This window comes from Megalobrama amblycephala, linkage group LG15 (assembly GCF_018812025.1).
Source record: "Megalobrama amblycephala isolate DHTTF-2021 linkage group LG15, ASM1881202v1, whole genome shotgun sequence".
Taxonomy (NCBI): Eukaryota; Metazoa; Chordata; class Actinopteri; order Cypriniformes; family Xenocyprididae; genus Megalobrama; species Megalobrama amblycephala.
In genome coordinates, this window is record NC_063058.1 from 27,639,849 (window position 1) to 27,657,365 (window position 17,517).

Below are 17,517 nucleotides of genomic sequence, written 5' to 3' on the forward strand. Positions count from 1 at the left end.
GTTTTATCTGTGTTGAGTTTGAGAAAGTTACTGGTCATCCAAGTATTAATATCATGAATACAAGCAGATATGGAGTTGATGAGAGAAGGAGAATTGTGTTGAAAACTAATATAGAGTTGGGTGTCGTCTGCATAGCAGTGGAAGTTGAAGCCATGATGACGGATAATGTTACCTAATGGGAGCATGTAGATGATCAACAGTAAAGGTTCCAAGAACAGAACCCTGGGGAACACCGTGAGAAACAGGGGCAGTAGTGGACTTGGCTTGGTAAATAGAGATGTAATGCTGATGTTCAGACAGGTAAGAAATGAACCAGGATAGAGCAGTACCAGAAATACCAAGAGTAGAGAGTCGTGAAATGAGAATACTATGAGAAATTGTGTCAAAAGCAGAGGAAAGATCTAACAGAATTAAAATGCTAATGGAAGCCTGAGTCAGTGGCCATAAGGAAGGTCATTGACATCCTTGAGAAGTGCTGTCTCAGTGCTGTGGTAAGTGCGAAAGCCAGATTGGAAACATTCGTAGAGGTTGTGAGATGACAAATAACATTGAAGATGAGCAGCAACAACTTTTTCAAGCAGCTTTGAAAGAAATGGAAGGTTCGAGATTGGTCTGTAATTAACCATGTCAGAAGGATCGACACCAGTTTTTTTTAAGACAGGTGTGACAGCTGCAGTTTTTAATTCCAGAGGAACAACACCAGTACTGAAGTATTGGTGTCATAAGCAGTGAACAGCGGAAGCTTTGTAAGCACCGCCCTCTCTAATGTTGATTTCACTTCTCCTTGATCTCTGAAGACCACAGTGTTCGTTTCACTGAGGATCATATTATCTGGACTGGGATCATGGCCTACCAATGTAAACTTGCTGAGAAACTTATTATTCTCAATGAACGGGGTCAAGGAGTACTAGTCAGGATGAACCATATTAAAAAGGTGAGAGGAAAATGGCAATATTCACAAACCCGTAAAAAAGACAAATACAGGCAGGGCTGAATTGTGTTTGTTTGAACTTGCAGTGAATATGTGATTGATTCACATCAGGTTGAACTGAATTAACTGAATGATTTGCTTGTTGAATTGTTTGTAGAAACAAACGATGCTCAAATCTCACACTGTTTTTTAATGGTCCAGTTTTGTGTCTGTTTTTATCATTCAGATGAGTTTTAAAAGTACTTTGTATTCATTTTATTAGAGGGCTTTTAAAAGTATAATTTATGTACTGCATTTTGACATGTTTTCAGAAGAAAGTATGTTCTGTCTCAGTTTAGTAGAGAAAGAGGAAGTGCACACAGGAAATGAAGAGGACCTGTCAGGCCTTCTCTGTATACCACATCTCTCTCACACATTGCAAACAGGCTGTATTTCCTGTCTGTCTCAGAACGCAGTTATACTGTAGCGCTTCTCAAGAACAAATCCACTGTCAAAGACCAATGTCGGGATTTAGTGCAAATGAATAAATGAATAAATCCTCTGAACGACTCTTTAGTGCCTTTGCACTGCCTCTAGTGAGTCATGCCATAAAGGCCAAAGGTTCATCAGACCTCTCTGCTTGACATCCACAGTGAAATGTGCACTTCAGAATCTTCTGAATGCCTGACAGGAAGGTTATTAGTTGTTTTTATTTGAGACTTGTAAAAAAAATGTTTATGTTAAATCCATTCTGTTAACCCAGTTTATTTGTTCATGACTTAATTAGTATGCCATTCACAGGTTTATCTCCCCAAACGTGAAAACATTGAGCCTCCCAGACACCATCTAAACATTGAGAGTATCCACTCAGATCCTTCGATCTCTTTCCAGCTCAGCCTATAGCGAGAGTTTGGGGTGTGGCTACTGTAGCAGGCTTAGAGTTTGGGGTGTGGCTACTGTAGCAGGTGGAGAGTTTGGGGTGTGGCTACTGTAGCAGGCTTAGAGTTAGGGGTGTGGCTACTGTAGCAGGCTTAGAGTTTGGGGTGTGGCTACTGTAGCAGGCTTAGAGTTAGGGGCGTGGCTACTGTAGCAGGCTTAGAGTTAGGGGTGTGGCTACTGTAGCAGGATTAGAGTTTGGGGTGTGGCTACTGTAGCAGGCTTAGAGTTTGGGGTGTGGCTACTGTAGCAGCTTAGAGTTAGGGGTGTGGCTACTGTAGCAGGTGGAGAGTTTGGGGTGTGGCTACTGTAGCAGGCTTAGAGTTTGGGGTGTGGCTACTGAAGCAGGCTTAGAGTTAGGGGCGTGGCTACTGTAGCAGGCTTAGAGTTAGGGGCGTGGCTACTGTAGGAGAGTTTGGGGTGTGGACTACTGTAGCAGGCTTAGAGTTAGGGGCTGTGGCATGTGGACTGAGCAGGCTGAGAGTTAGGGCGTGGCTACTGTAGCAGGCTGAGAGATTGAGGTGTGGCTACTGTAGCAGGTGAGCCAGAGGGTGTAGCCGCGGTGGACAATGACTGTGTATAATGAAAAGACATTCAGCTGTACAGGAGTGCAAACCAAAAGGCAGAGAGTCTGGGGTGTGGCTACTGTAGCTAGCTGTAGGTGGCTTAAAGTTTGGGGTGTGGCTACTGTAACAGGTGGAGAGTTTGGGGTGTGGCTACTGTTGCATGTGGAGAGTTTGGGGCGTGGCTACTGTAGCAGGCTTAGAGTTAGGGGTGTGGCTACTGTAGCAGGCTTAGAGTTAAGGGCGTGGCTACTGTAGCAGGCTTACAGTTTGGGGCGTGGCTACTGTAGCAGGCTTAGAGTTAAGGGCATGGCTACTGTAGCAGGCTTAGAGTTAAGGGCGTGGCTACTGTAGCAGGCTTAGTGTTAGGGGTGTGATTACTGTAGCAGGCTTAGAGTTAGGGGTGTGGCTACTGTAGCAGGCTTACAGTTTGGGGCATGGCTACTGTAGCAGGCTTAGAGTTAGGGGTGTGGCTACTGTAGCAGGCTTAGAGATTGGGGTGTGGCTACTGTAGCAGGTGGAGCCAGAGGGTGTTTAGCTGCAGTGGGACAATGACTGATGCGTATAATGGGAAAAGACATTCAGCTTGGGGTACAGGAGTGCAAACCAAAATTTGCTGCATTTAGACTTTCAAAGATTAAACAGTTTATGAACACATCAAAGCAAACAGGGCATTGTGATGCTACTAGGTACAATGAACGCTTCAATACCATACAGTTTTATAAGGTTGTTTAAAAATATCCTTCATTTTTGTAATTCTGCTAGGTGTCACTAATGTCGCAAAAACTACATTGTTCACTTTGTTACATTGTTAACAAGTCCCACTTTTTGAGCATAGACCAGGGACTCAGACCATGATGGTAGTTGAACAAACTCAGGGTTACGGCATTAGTTTTGAGTTGACAAATCCAAACCAATCCAGTCAGGCTTTGTTGGTACCATCACGCTGATCATCAACTTTCTCTGTCAACTCAGGCTTTGATCCTGAGCTAATGAAAGTGTGACATTAGTTGCGAACAACTAATCACATGCCTTGAAACATAGAGAAACTGTGATTCACTTCTCATGAGAGACTCAGCGCAATTCAGTTCTCTCTTTTGCAGAAGATTAAGAGATTGAAGAAAAAGAAGAATATAAATACTTTTACACAGCCAGACAGCGTTGTATTTAAAAATATGTTGCTAATTGGTGACCTTTAATTTGGAGTAAGAGAAACTGGGTGAGTGACTTTATTGCGTCAGTCACTTTGCTCACAGGTGATTGGTCCAATTTCAGTTTGACATCTTTTAGCTAGAACATAACTTGGTTAGTTACTATGGTGATAAATACTGCTAAAAGCTGAGCCACGTTGATGGTGCATAAAAACTAGGTTTGGTGCAAACTAAATTGAAATATAATTAGCTATCCATCTAAACTGGCTTCATGGTAGAGGCCACTGATTATGCTTTGGAGCACAGACTTTAGTTTGGTCTCTTTTTTTTAAAAGTACAATAATGAGACATCATTCAAGAATGGAGAAATTATCTCTGTTTTATGTGATTTTGCATTCTGTGTTTTGGCTAATGTATATGTTTTTCTAGGTGTGCACAGACCCAAAGCGAAGACCAGCATACTTTACTGACAAAAGCATGGAGTCTGCCATCAAATACATCAACAGAAAATTTCCCAACATTGACTTCAGGGGTGGAAGTGTGAGTATTCACAGACAAAAACTGATTCATTATTGTCTTTGTCTTTTGCTCAAATGTTAAATAATTATTTTGTTACACTATTTCAATAGTCCACTTGGTCCCACTTTATATTAGTGGCCTTAACACAGTACTTACACAAAAAATAAGTACAATGTACTTATTGGGTTCATATTGAATTGCAAATCACATTTGCAGCATGAGGTGGGATACGGGTAAGGTAGGGAAAGCTTTGGTGGTATGGGTAGGTTTAAGGGTAGGGGTAAGGGTTAAGGGATGTCAACAGTGTAATTATAAATTAATTACAGAAATTTATTACAGATGTAATCAATGCAGGTGTTTTTAAAATATAAGTAAATAAAAAATTATGTACACAATAAGTGCATTTACAAATGATTAATTTAAATGTAAGTACATAGTAGTTAAGGCCACTTAATATAAAGTGGGTCCGTCCACTTTACTACTAACTATAAGTAACTTTGCAACTACATGTCAACTAACACTCATTAGAGTATTAGTAGACTGTTAGGGTTCGAGTTAGTAGAATAAGGCCTTGTTCACACAGCAGCAGAATACAGCTGTCAGTCCTGCATTTGAGTCCGGTTACGGTTACGTTCACACACAGTTCAGTTATTTATGGGAGTGATGACTGCATTCTATAACCGAACTCACTCCAAATTTTCAGGACTCACAACCGCATTCTCTGAAAACCCGCGCTGTGTAAACAGAACCGAACTGGACAACTAGTTATCCGTCACTCATACAGCGAGAGAACTGCTCTGTGCTGCACAAACGTGGGTCCACCGTGTGTTGTGGATTTTCATGTGTGGTTTCAGGACATTTCGAGACTTCCACCTGCAAGTAAATTGCATTTGTCAATAACAGAAGCTGACAGTGAGAATGTAACCTAAGTTGACATGTAGATGCAAAGTTACTTATAGTCAGTACAATGTCTGTTGGGGAGCATAAAATAAAGTGTTAGCAGATATTAAGTCTGCTAGTACTCTAATGACAGCTAGGTCCTCATTATACCTGGTATTAAGATGTGTTTTGGTCGATCGGATCACAAGCGGACGACGCTAAATACAGGTGTAAACGGGGCCTAAAACGCTTTGAGCTTATCCACTTTTGACCACTTCCAGAGGTAGTCGAAAACATATTTAGACTGGATTGCTTTCATAGTGTAGAAGCTCAATGTGATTCGAATGTGTTCGTACAGACACAAAAGACCTCCTACTTTCCGCCTACTGACCTAATGTGTAAACATTACGGGAAGCGCTCTAGCCAGACGGGAGTTAAACTTTTTCGGCTGAAGACCCAAGTTTGGTTTGAAGATGAAAAATGTACCAAGCACAATGTTCTCTCACCTGTTCCTGATTTCCTAACACACATTCAGGCCAGTCTTGCATGTGTCAGAGCAGAAATGAAAGCTGCTGCTCTCTTGTGTTTATTCCTGTCAAATCTCAGGGTGCACGTTCATATGTAAATTGTGCAAGCTTATTTTGTCCATTAGATTGAACGATCTGAAAAAAAACATACATTTCCCCACCCATAGACCCTCCCCTTTGAAGAAACCGATCGACCAAAACACATCTAATTACCAGGTGTAAACAGGGCCCTAGTTGACATGGTATTTGGCAAGGTTACTTATAGTTAGTAGAATGCCTAAAGTGGACTATTCGAAACAGAGCGTTAACACTTTTTTTCATTGCACCATGTTTCTGCAGCAACATCTGAGCAGCATACAAGAAGCAGAAGGTCAGTCGTTCTGGAGGGCCTGCACAGTTCACTACGAGTCCTTCATTCGATGTCATGGAGTTCAGGGTAAGAGTGTCAGCTGATCTTTACAAAGTCTTTGTCAAGTAAGCCAAGTTCATTTGGTGGTCATCTTGGTAATATTACTGGCTAAATGCCTTTCCAACAAAAATTACTTTTAAAAGTAACTTTCCTCCAACACTGGTGCAAACAGTGTCTACCACTAGATAGACACTAAAGACCAAAATGTCTACTAAATGAATAAATGTAAATGTGTATGAAGTCATAATTTTCGTTAAATAAATCTTTCAGTAGTCTTTGTAGTGAAACATGTTATGTACTGCGACTGATATGATATTCCTGTTTAGTGTCAGCATTTTTAATTTATACATGTTTTGTCTTTAGGACAATGTTTATGAGTTGCTCAACACAATAGATGCCTGCCAGTGCTTCTTCAACATCGTAAGTATGACTCTTGAAGAGAATATAGAACTCAAAAAAGAGGACAGAGACGGTTTTATATTCATCTGTGGATTATAAATGCTTTCAGGCTGTAAATTTTGACTTCACCAAGAACTACCTGGACCTCATCGTCACCTACGCCTCAGTCATTTACATGTTGTCCCGCATTCGATGACAAGAAGTTGATTGTGGGAATGTATAACTGTGCATATGAGCTGTCCAATGGAAACAGGTAATATGATCATGTGACCTGCACTTTTAGACACAGTGGCTGCATCTGAAATCGCATACTTCCTTACTATATAGTAGGCGAAAAACTATATGTGACATAAGAAGTATGTCCAAATTCACAGAACGCAAAAAGTACCCAGATGACCTGCTTCTTCCGGAAGTGTGCATACGATGGAAACTTTACTATCGCATTAAGGCCACGGGAGAGGATTTATGAATGAAGCGATAATGGATAATGAGAACATGGAAAATGTAGTACGTACAGATTACATTCATACTTCACACAGAGAACATAGTGCCTGCAAAGTAATTACGAATTCAAAACAAGTACCTACTCGAGAGTATGAGATTTTGGATGCAGCCACAGTGTAACAATCATGTTTTGTGTTCTGAACTTTTAATTTGTATTTCATTGTTTCCCTTGTGAATTCTGTTCCTGCTTTCTTTGTTCCCTATTTTCCCCGCTTCTTTTCCATTTCCTACTGTAGCAGCAGTCCTTGTTTGTTGCTATGGTTACTGATTGCTTTGTGCACCTGTTTCTTGTTCAGTTTGTTTTCCCCTGTGTATTTAAGCCCTCAGTTTTGTTCTCCTCATGGTCCAATATTGTCTTTATAGTTTTTTTTAAGTAAATCTGCCGCACTTGTGATCCTCTACTCCTCCTTCCTTGCCTGCACCTGTCGCACACAGTGCTTTTGTGCAGTTGCATACACATGAACACACTTTAAAAAATGTTCATAAGCATTTTACAGTTTGGTGAATTGGAGGCAAACTCATGTGTTTTCACATAAATTCGTCAGTTTGTGCAATACTTATGAATTTGGGTTAAATATATTGCACATATAATGTAAATATTAATCTAAAATTAGACATGATTTACATATTTCACACACATAATCTTTAAATCTTGTCTGAAATCAGTTTAATTTTGAAACAAAACATTTGCCCATTTGATCAATTCCGAAAGTTAGTAAATGTGGACTTTTCCTGGTGTCTTTATGTATATGTTTATGTCTCTTGTATGACTAAATGACTGTTTGTCTATTCTTACAGTCATTGTGTATAAAACATAAATCCAAACACATTTGCATTTAAATGACAAATACATTTGACTTGTATTCAGAGATTATCAAACCCAAGGCATTGTGTTGTATCACTCTGTCATATTTTCACACAGTCACACATTTATGCAGTTAGAGACCTGTTTCACTTCAAGACTAGAAGCAAAAAGGCTATTTTTTTTTTTATTCTTGTAGGTATAATATCACTACAATCATTTAAGTACTCTTACAGAATCATATATTGATATTTCTCCTGAATCTTCCCAAAGGGTGTTTGTTTTATATCCATCCATCCAAATACTTTATTACTTAAATACTTTATCAACTGGTTGTCCATAAATGTTATTGACTTTCTCTGTCAGTTGTGGGAAGCAGCCAACAGTCCTCATGAGGAAAATGGCTTCAAAAACAGTGCAAATGCGAAAAGGTTTATGTGTGTTGAAATATATATAATATTATGAAATATGATTTTGTGTGTGATAACTACTGTGTGCAGTGATCCCTCGTACCCTCGACTTGGACAGATGTTCTTAGAGTACGACCATCCCTGGAAAAAACTGTCCTGAGGAGTTCGGTCCCCACACCAAGGTCAGTCACATTTACAGACTCTCTCATTTCCATCAAAGCACACACATTTCAATGCTGGTCACAAAATTATTTTTTAATTTGTCTTGATTTTGTTATTATGGTTTTTATTGAATATTTTTTATAATTTTTTATTTTATATTTTATGTTTTTAGTTCATTTTATTAATTTTGTGATGTGTTTTTGTCACTTTTAATAGTTGTTGGGGTTTTTAATATATATTTTTGTTTCCGTTATATTAGTACATTTAGTTAAAGAGATAGTTCACCCAAAAATGAAAATGTTGTCATTATTTACTCATTCGCATGAGTTTATGTCTTCTGTTGAACACAAAAGAAGATATTTTAAAGAATGTTGGTTACCAGACAGTTGACAGCACACATTGACTTCCATAGTATTTTTTTTTTTTCCTACTATGGAAGTCAATGTGTGTCGCCAACTGTCTGGTTACCAACATTCTTTGAAGGGGACATATCATGAAAATCTGACTTTTTCCATGTTTAAGTGCTATAATCGGGTCCCTGGTGCATCTACCAACCCAGAAAAAGGACAACCCAGTAACTTTGTTATGGCAAGCCTTTCTCTGCAAGCATGTAAAAAAACAAGCCGCTCAGATTTTGCTCCCCTTGTGGTGTAGGAAGGGGATTTTATTAGAATATTACGGCCCCTTAATCTGTACGATTCCACCCATGGCGCCGCCATTTTGTTTTCACAAGTGAAAATGGTGTACCAGTTGGCAAAAGTTCACAGATGAGCACAGAACACTATTTAGAGTCTTGTTAGCTTGGATAGCCTGCAAGTTGACCCTGGCCAGCTCAATTGCTAAAAAAGGAGCATTTCTGTCCAAGTGATATTTTGGAAAAAATATTAGATCATTCACAGCATTTGATAGAAATCATAAACTTTAGTCTGGCAAACAGGTATGCTATGTATAGTGGGCATCCATATGGATTTTGCACAAAATGTTAACATGACGGCACATGCTAGTGGATGAGTTGAATCAACTCCACAGCAACTCCATAAATTTATCCACTAACCATTCAGAAACTTCTAAAAGTTGTAACTTCTTCCTGAGTCTCTCCATCAGTGTCGACTCCGGTTTGAACAATGTAAGTCTGAACACCGTTACTGACAATCCTCATTTTGGCTGCGTGAGATTCTCCAGCTTTGTTGTTGTTGAGCTGTTAAAGCTCCGCCCTCTTCTGGAAAGGGGGCGGGGAGCAGCAGCTCCTTTGCATTTAAATGACACACAAAAAATGGTTGGTTTTTGCTCACACCCAAATAGGGTCAAATTTGACAAGCTATAATAAATGATCTGTGGGGGAATTTGAGCTGAAACTTCACAGACACATTCTGGAGACACAAAAGACTTATATTACATCTTGTGAAAAGGGGCATTATAGGTCCCCTTTAAAATATCTTCTTTTGTACTCAACAGAACAACTTGAGAGTAAGTAATGAAAAAAAAATTTGGGGTGAACTATCACTTTAAATTAGAATGGTTCAATGGTACATTCAAAAATGAATGTACTCTATTTTAGTTTGATCATGTTTTTTTTTAATATTTTGTATTTTAAGGGGATTTTATGGTACTAAATTATATTTACGCTGTCGTTATTATCCATTTATTCACTTTTTGAGCATAGACCTGAAAATGAAATTTCCAACTTAAACTGTCATAAATTTTGAATGCTTTAGAGCACAGACTGAATTTTGATCTCTTTTCAAAGATTATTGCTGAAGTGGAAAAAGTTTTTAAAAAGTTAACTTGAAAAAAGTTAAAGAATTTTATGCCATAAATCAAAAATGACTGAAGAGCACCAGAGGGTTAAATAAGTGACTGAATAACGCTTCACTTTCTGCTGTTGTCAGTCTGTGACAGAGGCTCTTCTCTCGCTGCATATGGTGTATCCACGGAGGAATCTTTCAGCTGACCAGTGGCGCGGCGCTCAACTCCTGTCACTGCTGGCTTCCCCCGCCACCATGCTCACCCCTGCATGTTGTGACACTGTACGTATGACTGTAGATCATCTTAGTTATCATTTCAGATGCTTTTTGTTGGCTTTTTGATTATATCCTGCCTTTGCTGTCCATGATGTATCAGTAAACAGCTGTGCATGTGGCTGTTTGTATGAAGGACTGACACTAAACATTGTTTATAGATGGCTTGTGAGTATCTGTCCATGGAGGCGATGGAGCGCTGGATCCTCAGTGAGTGTCTATATACATGTCATGCTGGTGCTATTTCAATTCCATCTTCCACTATTTTTCCACACACGACTCTTTATTTGAGAGAGCAACTATTTCTGTCGACTAACAAAGTGTGGCAGCATCACTGAGCCTCTGAGAAAGACTGTAATATTTACAAGTGAAATGAATCTGAATGTAGCCAGAAGGATGTTTTCATTGATAATGAGGTGTTTGAATGGCTGTGTTATTTTCTTAATGTTCTCTGGTTACCCAGCTAACATTCTCAGAATGTTCTAGAAAGGCTCTCTCAAAGTTATGAACAAACATTCTTCCAGTAACGCTAATGGAACGTTCGTTACAAAGTTATCTGATCTTTATAAAACGTTAGCACAAAAAACATTATTTATACATCATTCATGGAACAAATGTTACTAATTCAGAACATTCAGAGATTGTAACATTCCCATAATGTTTGATGAATGATAAAATGGAATGTTACCTTAACCTTCACATAACCAAAAAAACAAAGTCAAAGTCAAAACTAGTCATTTTGAACATTCAGACAACATTCACAAATAACATTATCATAACTATATTATTATAACATATCATATGTTATCTACTATCATATCTACTAACTATAAGTAACCTTATCATAACATAATGGAACATTAAAAACGCATTCTTAGAACATATTTTTGTTAGCTCGGTATGAATGTCTGTACAGCACCAGTGTCTGAATACACCACGCTTGTATTAATGTGTTGTTGTCTTCTGGTTGTCAGTTGGTTTCCTGTTGTGTCATGGCAGTCTAAACAGCAATGCTGGCTCTCAGAGTTTATGGAAGATGGCCCTTCGTAACGGCCTGTACATCACAGTCATCAGAGACGAGGTTCTCAACATACACAAGCTCTCCGAGGAGTTCTTCGACAATCTCAAAGGGTAACACGTGCATACAGTGTCAGTAAATGGATGCTGCTGCACGATTCTGATGTATTCACCTAAGCGTTTCTTTATCATGTAAACAGTTTAGTTTTGCATTTTTTTTTTTTCAGGTACAGTAAACGCATTCCCTGACATCAAAGAATGTAAAGAGTATGTCATCACTAACTGGTGAGCATCTAAAGTATGAGCTTATTTCAAATGCAGGAATAAAAGATAACATATTTTTGTTAGCTGGGAAGGCATGTGATATTCTTGCACAGACAAAATAAGATTATGCATTACAAAACGTAGAATTCACAGTGGTTATCTTACCAGCATGAAAAGCAGAACGGTTATTCAAACAGCAAACATCCTTAAAAAGTGCCTGATGAACAGAGTAAATGTTGACTCGTCTCACTGGTTCTCCAGCGGGGCGTTGCGGAGAGAGAAGCGCAGCTTCCTGAGAAATGCTCTGAAGGAACTGACCAAAGTTTTGGAGGATGAACCTGCACTGCTTGGACCCAAGGTTTCAATCATTCTTTTAATGCTATTTTTTGATGTACATGTTTTAGGTCGTACCCAGATCTCTGTGGCTTGAACTCTATTTGGTTTTTCTAGGCTTTATTTGTGTTCATGGCGCTCTCGTTTTCCCGTGATGAAGTGCTCTGGCTTGTGCGTCATGCTGAGAACATCCCCAAAACCAAGACACCAGAGGATTATGCAGACTCGTAAGTGTCATGTTCATCCTGCGCTACAGTGTATGAGCACAACACAACTCAAATTCTGTTAAAGGGTTAGTTCATCCAAAAATGAAAATTCTGTCATTAATTACTCACCCTCATGTCGTTCCAAATGCGTAAGACCTTCGTTCATCTTTGGAACACAAATTAAGATATTTTGGATGAAATCCAAGAGCTCTCTCACCTCCCATAGACTGCAACGTAATCAACACTTTCAAGGCCCAGAAAGGTACTTACGACATCATTAAAACAGTTCATGTGACTTCAGTGCTTCAACCTTAATGTTGTGAAGCGACGAGAATACTTTTTGTGCACCAAAACAAAACAAAAATAATGATTTCCAAGTCAGTCTCTGATGCTGTTCACATTGTCAACACAGTGCAGCGCTTCCGTGTTCTACATCAGAATGCCAGCTCGGCATTGGCCAACTCTTGCATCAGCATTACACGCATGCGTCATGCTGCTCACGTGTACAGCATCGAAGAGTGATTCAGAAGAGAGGAAACAGTTGAATAAAGCCATTATTTTTGTTTTGTTTTTGTGCACAAAAAATATTCTCGTCACTTCACAACATTAAGGTTGAACCACTGCAGTCACATGGACTATTTTCAGTTCATCAGTAATGTGACCTGCTCTATTATTTTAAAGTCACTTTGACCACAGAAAGGCATTTTGGGCCAGATTTACTAAATGGGTTAAATGAGACCACAATCCCATAGAATTGCTGATGGGAGTGTAAATTCTGCGGCTGAATCTACTGATCTACTGAGCAAATTAAAGGGGACCTATAATGCCCCTTTTCACAAGATGTAATATAAGTCTCTTGTGTCCCCAGAATGTGTCTGTGAAGTTTCAGCTCAAAGAGATCATTTCAGCCCACAGATCATTTATTATAGCTTGTCAAATTTTCCCCTATTTGAGCAAAAACACGCCATTTTTGTGTGTGTCCCTTTAAATGCAAATGAGCTGCTGCTCCCAGCCCCCTTTCCAGAAGAGGGCGGAGCTTTAACAGCTCAACAACAACAAAGCTGGAGAATCTCACGCAGCCAAAATGAGGATTGTCAGTAACGGTGTTCAGCCATTACATTGTTCAAACCAGAGTCGACACTGATGGAGAGACTCAGGAAGAAGTTACAACTTTTAGAATGAAACTGGATGTTTCTGAATGGTTAGTGGATAAATTTATGTAGTTGCTGTGGAGTTGATTCAACTCATCCACTAGCATGTGCCGTCATGTTCATCTTTTGTGCAAATCCAGCGTTGAAATATCTCTCGTTTGTGAAGCAGTCCAGCGTAAAATGACGGCATGACAACAACACTCTACTACAACAACTCTTCCTCTTCTCTAAAGCAGCTCAACATGGCCCCGCCCCTTTTGTTGCATGTTCTCGGGGGCGGAGTTTATGTAAATTTTAGGGTTTGTGATGTCACCAACCTGGGAAGAAGCTTCGTTGTAGTCCCTACCAGCGTTTGTTGTAGTCCTTAAACAGAGAATTCTTTAAAAGAAAATATCTTCTTCTGCATCGAACTTTGCAAACAGCAACATTACACACTAACTAAAGTTAAAAAAGTGAAATCATAATCAAACACCCCTTTAAAGAACGCAGATGCAGCAGCTCATTTACATAATGACCAGCACAATCTACCAAGAGCATTGCAGATTACTGTAGGGCCACAAACAAACAGAGCCGCTGATAATCAGGTGCAGGTAATACTTAGAACAAGGCACAAAATGGTTAAGACATGATTTCTTTGGCGTTAAATAATGGCACAAATACCAGTAAAACTGACTAGTGCAAACCTTAGTAAATCATGATTTATTTAAAGGTGCCCTAGATTATGTTTTTAAAAGATGTAATATAAGTCTAAGGTGTCCCCTGAATGTGTCTGTGAAGTTTCAGCTCAAAATACCCCATAGATTTTTTTTTATTAATTTTTTTAACTGCCTATTTTGGGGCATCATTATAAACACGCCGATTTTATGCTGCGGCCCCTTTAAATCCCGTGCTCTCCGCCCACAGAGCTCGCGCTTGCCTTAAACAGTGCCTTAATAAAGTTTACACAGCTAATATAACCCTCAAAATGGATCTTTACAAAGTGTTCGTCATGCATGCGTCGGATTATGTGAGTATTGTATACTGTTATATTGTTTACTTCTGATTTTGAATGAGTTTGATAGTGCTCCGTAGCTAACGGCTAATGCTACTCTGTTGGAGAGATTTATAAAGAATGAAGTTGTGTTTATGAATTATACAGACTGCAAGTGTTTAAAAATTAAAATAGCGACGGCTCTCTTGTCTCCGTGAATACAGTAAGAAACGATGGTAACTTTAACCACATTTAACAGTACATTAGCAACATGCTAATGAAACATTTAGAAAGACAATTTACAAATATCACTAAAAATATCATGTTATCATGGATCATGTCAGTTATTATTGCTCCATATGCCATTTTTCGCTATTGTTCTTGCTTGCTTACCTAGTCTGATGATTTGGTTGTGCAGATCCAGACGTTAATACTGGCTGCCCTTGTCTAATGCCTTTTATAATGTTGGAAACATGGGCTGGCATATGCAAATATTGGGGGGGGGTACACCCCGACTGTTACGTAACAGTCGGTGTTATGTTGAGATTCGCCTGTTCTTCGGAGGTCTTTTAAACAAATGAGATTTATATAAGAAGGAGGAAACAATGGAGTTTGAGACTCACTGTATGTCATTTCCATGTACTGAACTCTTGTTATTCAACTATGCCAAGATAAATTCAATTTTTGATTCTAGGGCAGCTTTAAAAATGCATCTGAAAGCTAAACTCCTACAAATGCATAAGCAATAAGGTCAGCCGCCGAAATAACTGTGTTCGCGAATCACTCATTTCTTCACTGCGTGTCTTGTAAAGACTGATTTGGTACTGTTCAGTGGGAAATGCAGCATCTTAATGTTGTTGTGTTAATTGTGTTTGTGGTACAGACAGATGGCAGAGCTCCTGTACTACATGGAACGGCTGCGAGCTCTGCTGGCTCAACACAGATATATCATTCAACGCTACCATCTTCAGTACTTGTCACAGTATGATGCTCTAGTGCTCAATGACACCATCCAGGTACAGAATTTCTCACTATCCTGTTCACAAACGAATGTCATGCATTTCTATCAGAAGGTTTCTATGCAGGTTTTGCTCTTCTCATTTCAGGGCATGTACGTCTGTCCAGAGGAGGAATCGGTTCTCATGTCGTCATTTCGTCTCAACTCTGTCTGCAATGAGTCTCAAGCACTGTGAGTTTTTTCTACAACACATTTAATATGTTTTCTGAACACACTTGTGGTAGCACAGCCACATACAGTATATTGTCATCAGGTATCATTGTGCGAAGTGTAATATTCCTTTTTTTATGCCTGTCTAATAACTACTTTCGAGTGATTATTGTCATTTCTTGCCCTGCTTTCCAGGTTCAGTGTCTTGATAAACTGTTTAGGGAATTAGTGACTCTCTTAATTGTGAGAACGTCTGACAGGGATGTAGACTTTTGATAAAAATCCCTGTATTGTGTGGAGTTTGGTCCCCACAGCTTGTGTTTTCTGCCTATAGAAAGCAGTAGTGCCGCATTTATAGTGAGCGCTAAACTGGGTAGGATTGGTTTGGGTTTGTCAACTCAAAACCTACTCATGTTTGATCAACTAAATTCATGCAACAGGCCTCTGGACAGATCGACCATGTTGTGAACTCCTGAAGTAAATTCAAGCTTTATTTCTATAGTGCTTTATACCATGTAAACAGGAAATATAACAAGAATCAATGATGCAAACATCATCAAATATGACACTAATTCAGTTTCAGCTATAAACAGCTCTATAGAAAACAATAGTGTCATAATTCAGATCACTTCAGTTCTCAAGTTCTCATCTGATAGTGTCTGAACTGGGAAAACAGAGTGTTTAATTTGTAAATATTATTGTGGGATTTATTTGTACGTTGTGTGGTTTAAGGTGGATATTCACTAGTGTGCAAAAGTTTGGTGTCACTAAGATTTTTTTTTAAAGAAATTAATACTTTTATTAACCAAGGATGCATTATATTGATCAAAAGTGACAGTAAAGACATTTATAATGTTACAAAAGATTCTATTTCAGATAAATGCTGTTCTTTTGAACTTTCTGTTCATGAAGCAGCAAAACTGCTTTCAACATTGATAATAATCATAAATGTTTCTTGAGTATCAAATCATCATATTAGAATTATTTCTGAAGGATCATGTGACACTGAAGACTGGAGTAATGATGCTGAAAATTCAGCTTTGATCACAGGAATAAATTACATTTTAACATATATTCACATAGAAAACAGCAATTTAAATTAGAATAATATTTTACTTTTTTTTTTTTTTACTGTATTTTTGATCCAAATAAATGCAGCCTTGGTGAGCAGAATAGACTTTTCAAAAACATAAAAAAAAAAAAAATTCCCACGACCCCAAACTTTTGAACGCTAGTGTATATTTCATCAATAGATATGATATGATCTGAGCTCAGTTTCTCTCATCTGACATCTTGCAGCATATTAGATCAAATGTGTAGCAGGAATCCAAATCCAATAATGTTACATGCAGATTTATTTGCTTTCCTAATATTCTTTGTTGATCTTTTCATACAGTGAATGCAGGAGAAGAATTTGACCTGAAACCGTTCAGACTGGACTGGTTAAGACTGCAGGTACGGCTCTGATTGATACATTATATTCTTTCATAGGCTGATAAAATTCAGAGTGGGAATCATGATTTTTATATATTTATACATATAACTACAACCCCAGCGAACAGAGAACGTTCTCTCAAAGTTATGAACAAATGTTCTTCCGGTAATGTTAACCAAATAGTTCTAAAGTTATCTGGTCTTTAATAATGTTCTCAAAACTTTAGAACAAAAACATGGAACATTTTTTTTCTGAAATGTTTTAGTAACATTCCCATGATGTTTCCAAAATGATAAAATGGAATGTTCCCTTAGTGTTCGCATAACCAAGAATGAAAACGTTTTTAAAACATTTAATAAACTGGATGTTTTGAATGTTCAGAAATAACGTTTTCATAACTTAATGGGAACTTTAGCAAAATGTTTGGTCACACTTAAGATTAATAGAGGTCCAATTCTCACTATTAACTAAGACTTTTCCCTCAATAAACTCCTAATTACTGCTTATTAATAGTTAGTAAGTTAGTTGTTAAGTTTAGGTATTGGGTAGGATTAAGGGATATAGAATATGGTCATGCAGAATAAGGCATTAATATGCTTTATAAGTACTAATATACTGCCAATATTCTAGTAATATACATGCTAGTAAGAAACTGTGTTCCTACATTCCTATTGCCTATTAAAACTGAGTTTGTGTCTTTGTTTTTTTTTTTATTATCATTTTTAATTTAGCAATTTAAAGTCCATTTTGCTTTAAAACTTAGGACTAGCCATTGTTTCAGTTT

General features: G+C 38.3%; 1 pseudogene; it reads left to right on the top strand.

The window, feature by feature from the left end:
* The first annotated feature begins 754 nt into the window (after positions 1–754).
* On the top strand, positions 755–16,754 carry LOC125246818 (annotated as a pseudogene).
* Positions 16,755–17,517: the final 763 nt, after the last annotated feature.